We start from the raw sequence: 16,318 nt of genomic DNA on the forward strand, positions 1-16,318 counted from the left end.
GCCATTGTGACCAGAGTTAAGAGCAAGCGCTTGGGTAATGGTCCTCAGAGGATGAATGATTAAGCGGGGTCCCCAAACACAAGGTCCATTGTCACCCACCTTCAATTTTGCCTGGACAAACCACTTGGCCATGCATTTTCCTAAGAGACCTTAGAAAGGCACTCTTACATACAACTCCATAGTCGTGCCTCGTAAACACCAGTCCATACCCCTTCTGGACAGGCAGCTGTGCCCACAGGTTGAAGATGTAGCATTTAGAGCCAGATCACAACAAAAAATGTGACAGGTCGCATAATGTGACCTAGAACAGAAAGTCTTGAGGACATTACTTATTCTGACACACTGAAGCCTGGCCCATGACATCTCAGAGAAAACAGTGGGTTTGCCATTTTATGTACACCTGCAAGACTGGCTGCAATTGGAAAGGGCAATTCCCCGTTCAGGGTATAGACAAGTGTTCTAGTTCATGTATGAACAGGCATCTTCCCCCTGTAAACAGAAGGCCAACAGGCTTGTTGAATTCAGCTTAGCACAAACAGTGATGTTGCTGCTGCCACCAACTCAGCATCACCTGGTCAAAGCAGGCCAGCATGTGGCTGCTGTTTGCACAAACCTAAGAAACCACAGCCCTGTGATGCAACCTGAAGGAAATATGTGCTGTTGCTCAGTCCCAAAGCAGCTTCCCAGGCAGGTGTGTTTGTCAGCCATGCACTTTTAGTTGCATATCCAAGTTAGGCCTCCTCACCCTTGTGAAGCAGGAGGTATTTTGATTCCCCCTGTACAAGCAATCCACTTAAGATGGAGTTTTAATGACTTCACTGATAGCACACAGGAAACCTGCAGCTGAACACATCTCAGTTTTCCACACTGAATCCTGGTGCTTTATACAGGAGGTAATCCAACCCGTGAAAAATCTGATGCTTTGTCAACCTTTTCTCCTAATAAGAGCAACTTGTGACAGTAACAAAGCTGCCCTCGCTTTGTCCACCAGGGAAATCTTTACAGGGAGAATTTTGTTTGTTAAAGAACCACCTTAAAAACAACAAGCCTGTGATATAAAGCAGCTTAAATTTTATTAAAAGTCTGTCTATCCAAAGTAAATTAAAGAAAAAATCCAGGGGTAAAACCAAAATAAATACAGCTCTGTGGTATTACAGTTGTATTAGGAAAGTTAGCCTCTCCGTGACTCCGACTGCAAAACAGTTGCTCTTCAGAGATGGAGGTTCAGCGATCTCGTGCAGGTTAGGAACTGATCCTCTTCTGATAAAACCAAAATGTTGACTGAAACACAACTTTCAAACCTGGTCACTTTTTACTTTGCTACATTTGATGCAAATAAATGGCCTATTTCTCTCTTCTGCTAGCTTCCACATCAACCCAGCATTCTTCTTTCCCTTTCCTCAACCATGTCTCCATGGCATCCTTTCCAGCCTTTCCCCCACCTATCAATTTTCTTCTATTCAAGCAATACCCTCAGTTTGGATCAACTACATGCTACAGTTTACCTGTAGTACAGATTTAATGCAAGTTGTGGGAAAACCCAGCATCTCTAAGTCAATTTTAAATGCTTCAAAATAATAAAAATCACATTATTATAGGAAGCACAACTTAGGCACTTGCACTTTATTTACATGGCACCAACATAAATAATTTAAATCACATGTGCAGTACAGATTCTTACAGCTTTTACAACATTTAGAACACACATTCAGACACAAATGGATTTGAGAGCTGCTTCATCCAGAAAGAAGAGTACTCCATCTACAAGGAGTGTTTATTTGAACACAGCTGCTGGTCTGATCTCCTCCACGTATGCATATTCTAAAGGATGCATATATACACTTCCTTAAGGGTGTGTCTGCAGCCATCTGAAATCCTGCCTATTTATATTCATCAGAAGCCTCTTTTACACTTGCTTCCTCAACATCCTCTGCAAGTCAACAACTGTTGCATCCGACCTTAGCCCAAGTGTGCTTCAGCACCGGTGAACTGCTTCTAGCATGTGCCTTACCCACCAGACAGGCAGCTTTGTGTATTGAAATCACCACTAAACGTTAACAGAAATACCTGTGAATGGACCTACAAACAGCTTCACCACTTGTACTGGATCTACAGACACATCAGCAAAACAGTGACATCACCAGAGGCACAGAGGAAGGGCACAGCAGGGCATTGGGAAGAGGGGAGCCCCATTTCTGCTCACACATGACTACGTGTGCTAGCAGCACACTGATGGAAAGCTTTCTACGCTGATCCCAACTACCAAGTCAAGGAATATTTATGAATTTTATGAATAATGCTTTGTGTTTATAATGTTGTTATAAGCAGCAGTTAACCATTATATACTTATTTGCCCTTTTTACCGTTCCATAAAAAGTATATGTAAAGCAGCCACCACAGGGATGTATACTGGTACTTGGAGGTTGGCAAAGAAAGCGAGTTGTATTCAACCCAGACAAACAAACAATGTCAAGGGAGAAAAAAAAAAAAAAGAAAAAGAAAGGTACAATTCAGCATTTATATGCATAGAAGTGAAGCCTTGTAACATCAGACTGTAAAGTCCTGTTTTAAATTAGGCTTAAGTTTATTGTATGTCCCTGCCTGACATATAACATTTCAATTTTGCAAGCTCATTAGCCCTTTTGTTTGACTTTAGTGTGTCCTGATACCACCTAGCCAAGTACCCTTTCCAGTTACCTCACAGGGTACTCCCAGGTGTCTGGAACCACTGAAAATCAGCAATGAACATTTTACCCTTTAGCTTGCCTCTAAGCTGTATTTATACTGAGATTACATTTGCTCTCAATTTTGTCATCCTCACACAGCAGCAGATGGCACAAGCAGCTCTGCTCAGTATCAGCGCTACAGGCATGGATTTGGGACAGAAGACAGCCTGAAGACAAGTTGTCAAAGTCTCAAAAAGCAGTTTGGAGTGGACAGAGTAAAGGGGGAAATCGATTTTAAAGGTATGCGTTCAGCTCTACTCTTGAGATAGTGGCAGGAGCAATAGGTCATCCTGGCCACTCAGTGTTGTGATACGAGCCTTATAAAAGTGGCCACACATGGTGCAGAAAGTTAGTGCATAAAAGACTGAGCTTAAAAGCAGCGCATTTGTAAGTGACAAGGTGCCTACTGCTGATTTACTGAAAACTGAAAATAATGACAAGTCAGTGTCTATCCTGCAATCATCTTTGGCCTCATTAATACTATGGGGTGTTTTTTTGACAACAGGCAGAGAGAGAGCAAAAAAAAAAAAAGGGTACACAATATTCTCACCTCATCCATAACAGGAGAAACAATCATTTGCAGCAAGAAAAGCAAATTAGCTCAAAATATCAGTAAAGCTCCACTGGGAGCTCAAAAAAAATTTATATCAAGGCTTTTTGGAAAGGATGCACAAAATGAGAACCACCAAGGGTTCATCAAATACCACTTTACTTAGTAAAATAAAGAGCAAAGGAAAAGAAAGAATGCTGCTGTATGTACCAAACAGAAGAATCGTGATCTCAAAGGCACTGTATTTCTGACAAGCGTGTAGGTGCATCTATTGTTCTAAAATCTCAAATGTCAAGTTAAGCCAGGTTCAGCAAGTGTGTATGGATGAGAGATGAAGAACATAAATGTGTTGAAGGAAGCAGCAATAAAAGCAGCTCAACAAGAGATACTCAACTCTACCAGCACTGAACTAATATCTGAGCACTGTTAATAAAGGATGGGATGATCACGCTCAGACTCTACATGAAGAGGTAATCTGAAATAGAGAACAGAGGTCATTTTTATCACCTGCATTTCAGCCAGACCTCCTGAATCAGCTCACCTAAAATGACAGAAGCCCTCTGAAAACACACTCTGAAAGCACACTTGTTTCCTTGTGCAGCTGTTCAGGCAAGTTTGTGGCAAGTAGACTCTGAGTCAAAGAACTGCCATGTTGTTGGAGTGAAACATCAGAATCAGGCATCAGTTTGTAGAAACCCTGAAAACATACCAATAAATATAAATTCTCCTATTAAAAGTTATTCTGAGTCCTAGGCAAGTTCTAATTTTACTTAATTCTGCTTAAAGCTTCTGCTTTCAACGGCAAAGGTTCTTTGCTTTATGTGCTAAGCAAAGCATGCTATGGCACCCAGTTTCAGTGAGGATGAAGCAGTATCTTTCCTACAGAGTTCATTCCACAGAGTGAAACACCACCATGGCACAGCCTCAGGAGGCAGAGGGTTTCCCTCTTTCCAATCTGCAAAACAATTTACTTGGCACTACTATATAGAGGACAATAAACTGGAAAATACTTGCAAATAAAGAGCTCAAATCTGTCACTCTCATAAATGGTCTTCCATAGAGACAAAGTGTGTTTAGCAAAAGCCTAGTTAAAAGATGACACTGGGGCTGGAGTGACATGCAACATCTGTCTCAGGGAGGGTGAAATCCTTTTTTCTTTTGGTGGGGAAAAGGGTGAGAAGAAAACATAAATAACTGAAGGTGTGCCGGTAAAGCTAATGCATATGCATTTATAATTTTGAGTATCCAAAAATGGCTTTCAACACATGCATCTCACCAAGTAAGTCAAAGGAAGAAGCCTTATTAAGCAGAGTACCTGCTGATGGGCTGCATGGGTGCTTACAGCATTGTAAAGATTAAGATGCTGAATTTCTACTATTGCAGCTGCTATTAGTTCCTTCCCAGAGATAATACAAGTGACAATTTCGTCTCATATTTTACCATTACTTTTTTTTCTTGCCCTAATTTTAAAGTTTAGTTAGGCAGCACTCCAGGGAAACATTAATGCAATATGCATTTGATACAGAAAAGCTAAAATGAAAGACTCCTGTTCTTTTTTTTTTTCCCTCCCCCAAATACACTGGACCTCAAGCTTCATATAAAGATGTAAAACTTCTAAAACTTGGCTAAGAAGTTCTCCCCAGGGATTGTTTAACATATTCAGAACCACTTGCTGCATATATACAGAACTCTCCCTGTAAGTTTTACAACACAGCTACTGTTTCCGTAGACTTGGGTAAATACGGCATGGAAAATAAAATCCTAATTGAAACTGGCACAAAACTCTAGGCTAAGGAGTCAAAGGTGTAATCAGCACAGGAAAGGAGGGTATCTGTGGCAGCACTGTTATTGGTCAGGACTATCTATGCTTGGGTGGGAAAGGCACAGAAGGAAAAAGGGGAGATGCTGGGAGTGAACTTGCAGAGTTTTCCCAGACAGATGGAGAGACGCTAAGGAAATAAAAGTTTCCCTCCTTTTTGGTGCTAAGAATGGGTTCATTTCAGTACAGTAAATGCTTTTATCTGGTTATGTCACATTTAGATGACAGCACAAGGAAGAAACAATTCATGAAATAAGCATGAAATTTATTCTATGAGATTTTTCCCCAGGCATGCATTACAAAATATAACACACAGAGCTTACATTATGTAATGAGAAACTATTTGTTGTAATTCCTGGCACTTACTCCTTAGCTTAGCAATAACTCCTTAGCTACTACTTCTGAAGAGCAGGACCACAAAATTCAGACGTGACAAAATTAACTTGGTTCATGCCCAGACCAAGTGCACATTTGCATTCCATACTCAGAGATGCTTCATCCAGGCTAATTTGATTTCTTAATACTGCTCAGGCCCAGCACAGATCAGAGCAACCGGAGGCCTGCACGGATTTAGCCATGTAAACAATGTCATAAAGCTCCTAACCTACAACCTGAAATAGTTCCAATTTATTATCCCGGTGAAGAACTTTCCAGCGGGCGCTCAGCAAACGCCTAAGTACCAGCAGTGTTTGCACTGGGGCAGCTCAGCCCGGAGAAGGGGCCACTTCCCAGCCCGGCAGTAAAACCTGTTTGGTCAGCGTGCGTGCAGAGGCGTGTGCTGGAGATGGACACTGGGATTCACACACATACACACACACATACACACACCCCCAAGGCTTTGTCACAGCTCAGGTTACACTGCTGCGTTTCAAATCAGTTGCGGAAGTAAAAGCGTGAAGATCTCGCCTTTGAGGAATCCTCAAACCTCACATACTGCAAAGTATTTCAAGCCATGTGAAAACATTAGCAATTCTTAGTCAGCGTGTTAAATGAGAGATTTGCAAATTTACTGGAAAAAACCCTGGAGTTTTATAGGACAATTCCTGACACTTGGCTATAGTAAAAATCTTGTACACAAGAACCCCTAACACCCCCACGGCAGAGTCTTGGCTATGTCTGCAAGAGAGCTCTGCTGCATGTGGGACATAAATACTTACATAGCTATGGCCACACAAGACTGCATAGCATAAGTAGCCTGTTTGGTGTTTTTCTAAAACTTCTCACACAAATACAGCCAGTTTTCATGCTCTGATTTTCTGAAGAAGAAAACGCCTTCAGAACTATTCACTTACCCATTTGATTTGAATACTTTGAGGGTATAGAATTTCCAGCATTTTACAAAACACAGCATGATCATATGGTCTTGAGACCAACCCTCTCCAACAAATTCTGGACAGATTTGGACAAAGAATAGCAGAATAATACAATACAAGGTTAAGGCTACCATACATGTTTTTTCAGGTTCTGCACTAATATATTCAGGAAGCGCACTGGCCTAGTTTAATGAGGAGCTGGTAGAATAAAAAAAGCTTGTGTACACAGGATCGTTGGGTTGTATCATGTTCATTGTTTCTAACTAACATTTCTTCAAAAGCAAGCTGAGCCACTGAGGGAAATCATAGCAGTAGTGGAAAAAAAAAATCCACCCCAAAGAGGAAAAGTTATGGAAAACATCACTTCTTTATACAAAGATAATACAAAACAGAAGTACTTGAATTATCTCAAACCATCACAAGTTTCAGTTTTAGCCTCAGAATATTTGAGACCTGTTTTTTTGGTTTTTTTTTTTAAACCTCCTGGAAGCCTACCGCGGTCATGAAAGAGTCTACTTATCCAAACTTCAGCTAGATTATCACTCTACGTGACACAAGTATTCCTGTGACAGGCTTACACTGTTGAAACACCATAAAATAAAGGAAATTAACCCAACTCTCATCTGATCAAGGAAGAAGTTAGAATGTATGGTGGAACAGCCCTGAGTTTAAGCCAAACATGGAGAAAGACATGGGTTTAAAATTAACACCATTAAGCACATATTTGTCATTGAGCAACACTGCTGTACAGGAGGCTTTTCTGATGCTATCTTGCTTAAAACCTCCATTTTGCCTAGAATTTATTCTATGGCTACATTTAGACCTTTTCCCCCATAGTCCATTCCAACACTTGAATGGATGTTTATTTACTAGGAAACAAAAGCACTGGCTGACAGAAGAGCTTTGCTGTTCTGGTTAGACAAGACTCCCATTTGTCATGTTTTAGTAATGCAGGAAGAAAATTAGCCTTGCTTGCTCTCAGATAAAAGTCACACTTAAGGTAATGGACAGAAACTGAGGAAAGGATACTATTGTGTCGACCAAGACTACTCTGTATGAACTTTGCCACTTAAGTCTCTTCTCCAGTTCCACAGCCAAAACCAAAGAAATTACTATAATTTACATTTTGCATTTCTTGCTTTGCACACTCTTCCTAAACTACTTGCTTTCCGGACTTTGTCAATATCAAACTGTACTGAGACTACAGGATCAATGGGTAATTATGTCAAACTACCGTAATTCCTACATAGCTACTGAGAAATACCATTTCTGTGAACATGGCAAAGACATCTTTTGCAAATGCTTGATGAAGATTGCTTCATGACTGGGAAGAGGCATGAGAGCTGCAGCGTTACTGCACATGCAGGTAAGGGTGATTGATTTATGTATTTAACAAAATTGAGTAATAACACAGTACCTAAAATATTTTCACATTTTTCTAGGCTTCTCACTGGGGAGGTAAAAGTGAACACTAGAAGATGTATTCATCCTGCATCTTGAGCTACTTCTACACTTTGAAGGAACATTATGTGCATCAAGGAAATGTGCTCCAACACACAGTAAGTGAACCTTTCCCTTTCAACGTTCTGGTCTAAAAATTGTTTGAAACTGGGGAAAATACACTATGTTCTACTATGCAAATAGCAACTTCCCTGTATAATTATAGTGCATTTTGCTGAGAATTGCATCATGACTAGAATACTACCAAGAGGGCAAACATTTAACCACTATTCTTAGTTTGTTAGAAAATTTTTCCCACATTACATAAACACGTACACACCCAGACTTGGGCAGCACCATCAATCTTTTCATTGTTTTTACTTTAGTAAAGGAACAGCTATTTTTCATTTCAGTCACTTTATTTTTATTAATTTTCTGAAACAGGTATTAAATTTTCTCCTTCAGCTTTCTTCACTGTTATTCTCCCTTTGTCTTTACCACAGTTGCCTAAACTTTCTATACTGGCTTGCTGATTTAAAAAAAAATCCTTAAAACTTCAGTAAGAGAATTCACTAAATGTGTATTGAACAGAAGAGTGTCAAGGAAATTCTCCTGATGTTTTGTTAAAATGAATGTGTGCACAGTTGACAAAAGCATAAATAGGATGTCTTACTAAGATCACACACACCAATCAGAAGCAGCAAAACTAAGACATAGCAGATTATTGAAAATATCATCAAAACTTTGCAAGCTCTTCCATATGTTAACCAGAAGTATGAACCATGAAAAATTCCTCTGAACAGATGCAGCCTTATATAATTTTAATTCTGGATGTATCTCTGACAAATAGCCAGTTCAGGATAACTACACCTGAGCAAGTCACATTGAAAGAAGAGACACAACAGCTAGGAATTAAGCAGCTCAAAAGCTAACATTGGTATACCGAGTCCATATTCAAGCATCTGATTCATTATATGTCAGAATTCAGTTTTTCATTTCTTGGCCTGAAGGGTGCTAAAATACAGAATATATTCTGCTCCCAAATGCTCCCCTACAGGCTTAGTGTTAAAACACAAAGGGCATGGTATTCTAACTCTACCAGGTAAAATAAAGTCCTTATTTTCTTCCCAATACATGTTCCATTTTTATACAAAGAACAAATGATCAACTAAATATAAATTTTGAAAATAGTTCTTTTATTATAAAACAATACAGTGCTGCTTTTAATGATACAATATTCAAAACATTGCTACTGCTATTTCTGAATGTAGTAAAATATTTTATTCTACAAATTAGGGCATTTTGTTTGCATCTGCAAAGTGTTCATGCATATTTGGAACCTAACCAGAGCTAATACTGCTTGTATGGTGATTCTTGTATGAGGGATCTTGTTTCTTGTCCTTCCCTATGAACAAATTAATAAAGAAAATGATAAAAACCCACTTAGCTGAGGTCAATATCCATATCTATCACAATGTGGGTGCCTATCAAAACATGCAACAAACAGAAGTAATACCACTGAGAAGTCACATCCTGCTGGGACAGGATGTCAATCCAGGCAGGGACAGACACACACTGCCCTGTAACCCCAGGCCTCTCCACAGCCCATCAGATCCTTTTTGTATGCCATATGGAAGAGGGAAGGTCTAGGGCAGGGAAGGTGTTTACTTCCCATACCAAAGAAAAAGGATGAGTAACTATGCTCCACTGTCCAAGGATTCTGAGAGTCCTTAGGAAAACAAGGCTCTTAAATAAAACTTTATCTTTTGAACAGCCAGCTGGAGAAGGAATGATGTAGCATGGATTCAGCTGTTAGCAACAAACAGGTAATGTACAACTCCTCTGATCTTCCACCTGACATGGGTATTGCTTTGTCTTCATCAATAATGGTATGTTGGGGAGCAGTAGTTTTAAAGATAAGACAAAACACGCAAGACTTAGCTTAAAATTCATATGGAGACAAGATCTGTCAGGTATAATCAGCATTGCATGCCCCTTCTTGGGGTTGAGTTTTTCTGTTTTAACCTTGTAGATAAAATCAAAAGTTGTGTTCCCACTATGTTTTTTACAGCTTACATATTCTAATTACAGTGAAAACAGATGCTTTTTTGATCGAAGAAGGTATTTTAACTACACAAATGCAGCAAGTTAGCAAAGAGCTGCTAGTGCAGACACAGCACTTCTGAGGAAACCTGTGCTCTGCACACACGTTTTAAAGTCACCTCTCACCCATGCCTCTGAGCTGTCCAAGTTAAACAAGCTATACTGGTAAAATAAACACATTTTGCCAATAAGTACACTTGACTTTGTTCCAGTGCAGGTGTACTCTCAAAAACCTTCTTCATACCCCAACCAACAACGCCAGAAGACATTTGGAGCAGTGACAAGACTTACACGGGTAACGCCCTACTTTTCCACCCGGTGATTCACATGTTTCCTCCCGTGGCATGCCAGGCTCGTACACCACAGAACCGACCTAGTGCTCCCCTGAAAAGCCTGATTTACTGGGATTGCACAAATCAAAGGTACTGCACGTGCAGGGGATGATGCAGCCACCTACCTGCTGCTCGGGAGCCCACAGAAGATGGCAGCCAAGGCAGGGCGGCTGCTCCATGTCCGGAGGTTCTTTCTAAGGGCCCTTGGGGAAGCAGGCGCAATTAGGTCCAGGCCACAGAATGAGCTCCCAGACCCAGCGATGCTCGGGTACACTTTATGCCAGCACACCACAGCAACCAGAGTGGTTCTGGCGTCAGAACTAGCCTTCAGTTCTTGTCTGCCTTCCATCTAGTTACCCCTGTAGTGAACCCAAAGCTCCATTAGCCTAAGGCACACCTCCCAGAAAGGCATCTCACTTCAACCTGTGTATCTGACAAGAAAAATCAGTTATTTTTGCAGTAATTTGTTTCAATGGCTGATCACATCCATTGTTAAGCCACGCATCCTTTGAATATTTGAAACCTCCTTTTTTAAACATCCATATTTCCAATTATGATTGCCATCCTTCCTCTGTTACAGCTTTTTTTCTCCCTTTCTTTAAACTTCATTAGTTAGATATTATATTCATCTCTTGAGACTTGCTGAGTAATTAAAAAAAAATCTCCTTACGCCTCATTATTAGAAAGCTTTTTGTTCAGTCTTTGAATACTGCAGGTCTTTTCCGCCTTTCTAATTTAGAAGATATTGAAGTGCCTACTCAAAACAGTGAAAGCATAACTGCTCAAAAGATCTGAAGATCCCCTAAAATCTTAACAGGGATGAACAAGTATACAAAATTTCATCTGGATCTCCATTCCCCAAATAATTAAATAACTTGTTGCAAGCTTTAAATGTTTTCTCACATTTAGAAGTTCAGAGAATATTTGCATCCCAAGTCAACAGAAAGAATGCTACTTCTCATTATTTCATCAAGGAAAGAAAAAGCTATTAAATTATCAATTTATTTACATTATCCAAAGAGAAGAGCTATAAATATAACTCTTGTTTTATAAATATTTAATCAGCTTAGTAACAATTAGAATCATTTCATCCCACATGGAATATGCTACCTTTGATTAAAAACCTCAAGGAGGGAAAGAAAAAAAATGTTGTTTTTCTTGTAATCCCTTTTTTTTTTTTCTTCCCCCCTTTCTCACCCACAACCATAGGGAGGGAAGCCACAGCATGGTCATTCAAAATAAGGTTTTAAGAAACAAATGGAGAGCACACAGCAAAAATGTTTTATCCTCCTTCCACATAAAATTATCACTGTGCTGCTTCCGCTGTAATACCCTTGAGCCAAGAGCAGTTATTGATTTGAGCCAAATTATTTGACCCAAGGGACTGTGTAGAAGGAGCAGAGAAGATGATACAGCCTAAAACTTGAATGAGTTGTGTCTTATCATCTGCTATTGTGACTATTAGCATGGAGAGCCACTCAGTTCCATTTTAGTGCCCACTGTCTCCAATGCCTTCCTTAATCTTCCTTTCTTATACTCAGAAAAGGAAAATGCTTTCTCCCATCCCTTACAAGGAACATATTCAGAGAGCAACAGTGAGAGAACCCAAAGTAAGTCATGCCCCCTGATTCCATCAATACTGTCCTTTGTCTCACTTAAAAAATGCAACTTTAATGTACAGAACTCAGGAAGGATAACCAACCATACCTGAACTTGCTGAAAAACATGACCTGCCCTCACCTTCCTCATAAACACACTCCATATATACTGAAGATTAGTGAAGTACTTGATGGATGAGAAACTAAAGGCTTATGCAAGTCAGAACTTGCAGACATTTCCCAATTTCAATATGTTACACCTCTACTAAAAGTGAAAGCTGCAGGTTACCCTCTCTGGGGCTTCATTTACTGCCTCATTTCTAATTCCAGACAATCAGTTTCCAGCAAAACTTGAAAGCCTGTACTCTCACCATGCAACAAAGGATGCCAGACTTTCCTCCTGAACTGTAGATGCCTGCTTTTGTACAACAACTTCTATTAGCAGATTGTTGCTTAAGAGAAACAGACTGGCAGCGAGAAACAGCTCAGCAGCTTGGCATTTGTTCTGCTTGTGTAACCTTTCACAAACAGCCTTGCATTTCCATGAAGTCAACAAACATCTGCTCTGTACACATACAAATATTAAACAATCCAGGAGCTGCAATGCTGTTCAAAAATTGGCTGAATGGATACGGAGAAACCAAACCCTGATTCACACTCTCATGCTTGAAGAACTAGGAGTGAAATCGAGTGAAATTCGTGCAAGGAATTTGCAAACGTGCAGAGCCGAGCGTGGGCAACTACATCAGTTCCTATAAATGAGAGTAGCAAGAGCATCACAGAGCAAAATCACACATAGCTACTTGTCCCAAGCTGCCAGGACATGGTGTTAAGCACTGCTGTTGGAGGAAGTCAGAAGTGCTCCAGAACACAAGAAAACACTTAAAGAAATAGAAGGCTGGGACTTGAGAATGAAGAGATGCAATGCAAGCGGAGCTGCTCAGTGCACACTCATGTATCAGAGGACTGTGAGAAAACAGTGGTTATGGCTCACCGTGGTTGATGATTATCAAAAAACAATAATCTCCTCACAGTCTTGCAGTTTTCTGACCACCCTTTGAAGGATCACTCTAAGCAGTAAAAATAAGGAAATCAAGCCAGAGCATTATGTCTGAAACTTGAAATGTGTAGAAGTTTGGAGTATGTATCTGGGACAACTAGGAATTACATTTCTATGTAGGAGATGAAGCATGGTCTGAAATGCTTTTTAAGTACTTTTCTTAATCCTCAGAGAGCTGTCTATTTTGAAATTGCATTGCCATATCCTAGTATGTACTTAAAGGGCAGCAGACAAATTAATTTTCAAGAATGTGACAATAAAAATATTTAACCTGTATCACAACATAGTTTGTAACACAAACTGCTTCATCATTATACTTATTCATGCTATAGAGCAGATTTACTATTTATATTAATCAGATTTACTATGAGATTTACTATTGATAAACTATTCTGCGCATACTGAAGTGGAAATTCTTACTTTTTATTTCCTCTTGAGAGTGCCGTGGTAGCAAAGTTGGAAACTTATTATTCTATCCAGATTTTCAATACATGTAGAATATAAAAAGCTCAACTTATTTATTCAGTCCACTAAATTTCTCCAAAACAGTAAGAGACATTCTCCCTCCCACCAAATGCTCTTCAGAACTCCTACAGTCAGTGCACGTGCTGATGGCCAAAGCAAACTTACACACAACGTAACTCCTTTCCAGAGCAAAACAGAGAAATGGGAACTGATAATTCCAAAATCACATTCTGAAAAACCCAAACCATTACTTCTCTTGAAGCATTTTTAGGAGAGCTTATTCATAGGACTTCTCAAATACACAGTGACACACTTCTATTTGCCCTGTATCTGACCATTGTGACTCCATCTATTGATCACATACTGCATTACTGACTGCACAGTTCTCCAACAGAGAGTAAAATTATGGGTTTTTTACTTAAAAGGAGAGCATCAAGAAGAGATGTGCACTCTAACTTGGTTGAAATCGCCTCAGTGAAAGCAAGACTTGTTTTTGGAAACCATAGCAGTCGATTTTACTTTAAAAAACCAGCAGTTTGTACTATTTTAAATTGGAGTGCTGAAATAGGAAAATGCTCAGAATTTAAGGTGGAAAAAGGCTGAAGCTACTCTTGTTCACAGAATATGGGACAGAATTGGCATAGCTGTTGAAATCTAAACCAATTGACGTAGTTTTGGAGAAACATGACTGCCACACCTACAGATACCCCTCCAAGTCAAAAGAAGAATCATTCTGTTGCTGTCCTGTACATTTTTGCTGTCCTTACAAATTTATTAGGATTGCAGTCAGAGAGAGCTACAGCTACTTTCTGTGTGGCTTAAGCACGTGCTCCTGCTCTGCCACTGTTCCTTGTAAAACTCACTCTTCAAAGCTTAATAGCCTGTGACAAAAACTAATCCGTAACACTGAAAACAAGGGATTTGGGAAAAGAGCCTGGAAAAAAAGGGGGAAAATAATGACAACTTTTCTACGTTTCAAAGAACTGGGTCAAAGTGGCCTAATAAAAAAACACATCCAGCTCCTTCTGTCACCTCTTGGCCGGTTTCTTCCTGATACAAATGTGCAGGTAGATCCTGGTGAGGTGGGCACTGGAAGAAGGGGCTGTTTGACGAGGGCCTGGCCAAGGGTCCCTGGTTCAGCTGCAGCTGTCCGCAGGCTCTCGCTGGGCTGGCAGCTGCCGTGGGCACACACTCACTGCCTGCCTTTTGTTATTCACAACAGGGAGAAAACACATTTTTCCCCTCCCTTGTCTGGGAAACAGGAAACAGATTCTTATAAAGACTCTCCCACATACAGACTGGGCAGGAAAAAGGTGGAGTTTGGCAACATTAAGATTTGTTCTTCAAATGCAGACCAGTAATTACTGTAAGGTAAGCGACAGGATGGCTGGGCTTACTAATGTTTACTCACCCTGGTGCTGCTGTTTTCAAATGTATTTATATTTCATGCAGACTTACCCATAAATGTAAAGACCAGTTATTTTTACCTGAGTTTTTAGGTGGTGAGACTCTTGCACAGACTTTATTTGCTTTTACATAAATGCAACTAATGTAAATAAATGTCTTTTTCAATAACTGTACAAGTTAACTCGTTCTTATGAGCCTTATAAAGTGGCTAGACATTTTTATTCATTTATGCTGTTTCAAGTGGAGAATACAGCTCCCCAGAGCACAGGAAAGTTCTACACCTCCACTTCAGAAACCATAAACTAGTAGTAATATTGTCTTTAGCTCAGGGAGGGAAAAAAAGTCATTAGGACAGAAATGTGTGTGGGTTTTCTAGGAAGGTCACTCACTTGAAAATTAATCCGTGTGTTTGAAAGGACAGACCTGTTGATCAAATGTGCATCAGGAACACAAATTAAAAATTAGTAACAGAAAAAGAATTAGTATGAACAGAAAGTAAGTTCTCCACTGGAAAAAAACCCACCAAGATATTGATTTGACACTATTAGTTATGAGCTACCCAAGGAGAAAAGTCCTAAAATAGCTTGATTGCATCACGTACTAAGTTTGAGATGTTACTCACCTTTGCAGGAAGCACCTAACATCCAGACTGCTCAGTATTAGACTGTAGATTAGTATTAGTCTGGATGGGAATCCACCTCTGTTTCTTCAAAAGTCATATTCCAACCATTGAGAAATCAATCTTTTTTAAGTGAAAAAATTAAATGAATCTCCAAAAAATCTGATTTCTTTCAGTTCCCACACAGGTACCTAAACTTGTGCTTGTCAAAGTCAGACTCAACAGCCTCTAAGAGCTTATAAAAAAAAAATTTTTTTTTTTTTTTTTTTTTTTAGTAATCCTAAGTGCAGTGTCTTGAGCATATTACAAACACACAGCACTTAAACCCATAAAAATATTTAAATATGTAGTCAGTGTAATACCTCTTCAGTGTTTTGCGAGCCATCACTCATTACAAAAATCCTCTTACAAGCTCCGTGAAATCAAATTATAATGAAAAAATGATTAAATGCCCCACAGAAAATGCCTTGTTACTGTATCTTGAATATACCCATAATTAAAACTGACTGGGAAGGCAAACACTTGTCTTGAAAAATAATGTGTTCAACACCTTTGAGTAATGTAGCTGCGTGACTGCTGTGAAATAAAGCACCCAAGCCAATAAACCCAACAGGCACAAGTCAGCAGCAGTGGTGCTGCAGCTCCCTCCCATTCAGCAGGAGCCTCTTGCTAGTGCTTGAGGTTCCTAATCCTTAGCACCCCTTGCCATCACTGTTGTTCTCTCCCACATAGAGTAAGTTAAAGAACTCTCTTTTTTTTGTTTGTTTGGTTTTTGTTTTTAGCTAAGCTGGCAGCACTAAGCAAAGTCATGGTGTTTGCTGCATTGTTGGCCGGACACAGCTCTGGCAATTGGAGACTAAAACCATTAACAGGTTGGGTTTGTTGT

At 39.7% G+C, this 16,318-nt stretch overlaps 1 protein-coding gene across 2 annotated transcripts in view; it reads right to left on the reverse strand.

Moving 5' to 3' along the window:
* MOB2 (MOB kinase activator 2) overlaps positions 1-16,318 on the reverse strand; it is a 115,969-nt gene that overhangs the window by 30,892 nt on the left and 68,759 nt on the right. The gene's annotated exons all lie outside the window — the stretch shown is intronic.

Source organism: Hirundo rustica, chromosome 6, assembly GCF_015227805.2.
Source record: "Hirundo rustica isolate bHirRus1 chromosome 6, bHirRus1.pri.v3, whole genome shotgun sequence".
NCBI lineage: Eukaryota > Metazoa > Chordata > Aves > Passeriformes > Hirundinidae > Hirundo > Hirundo rustica.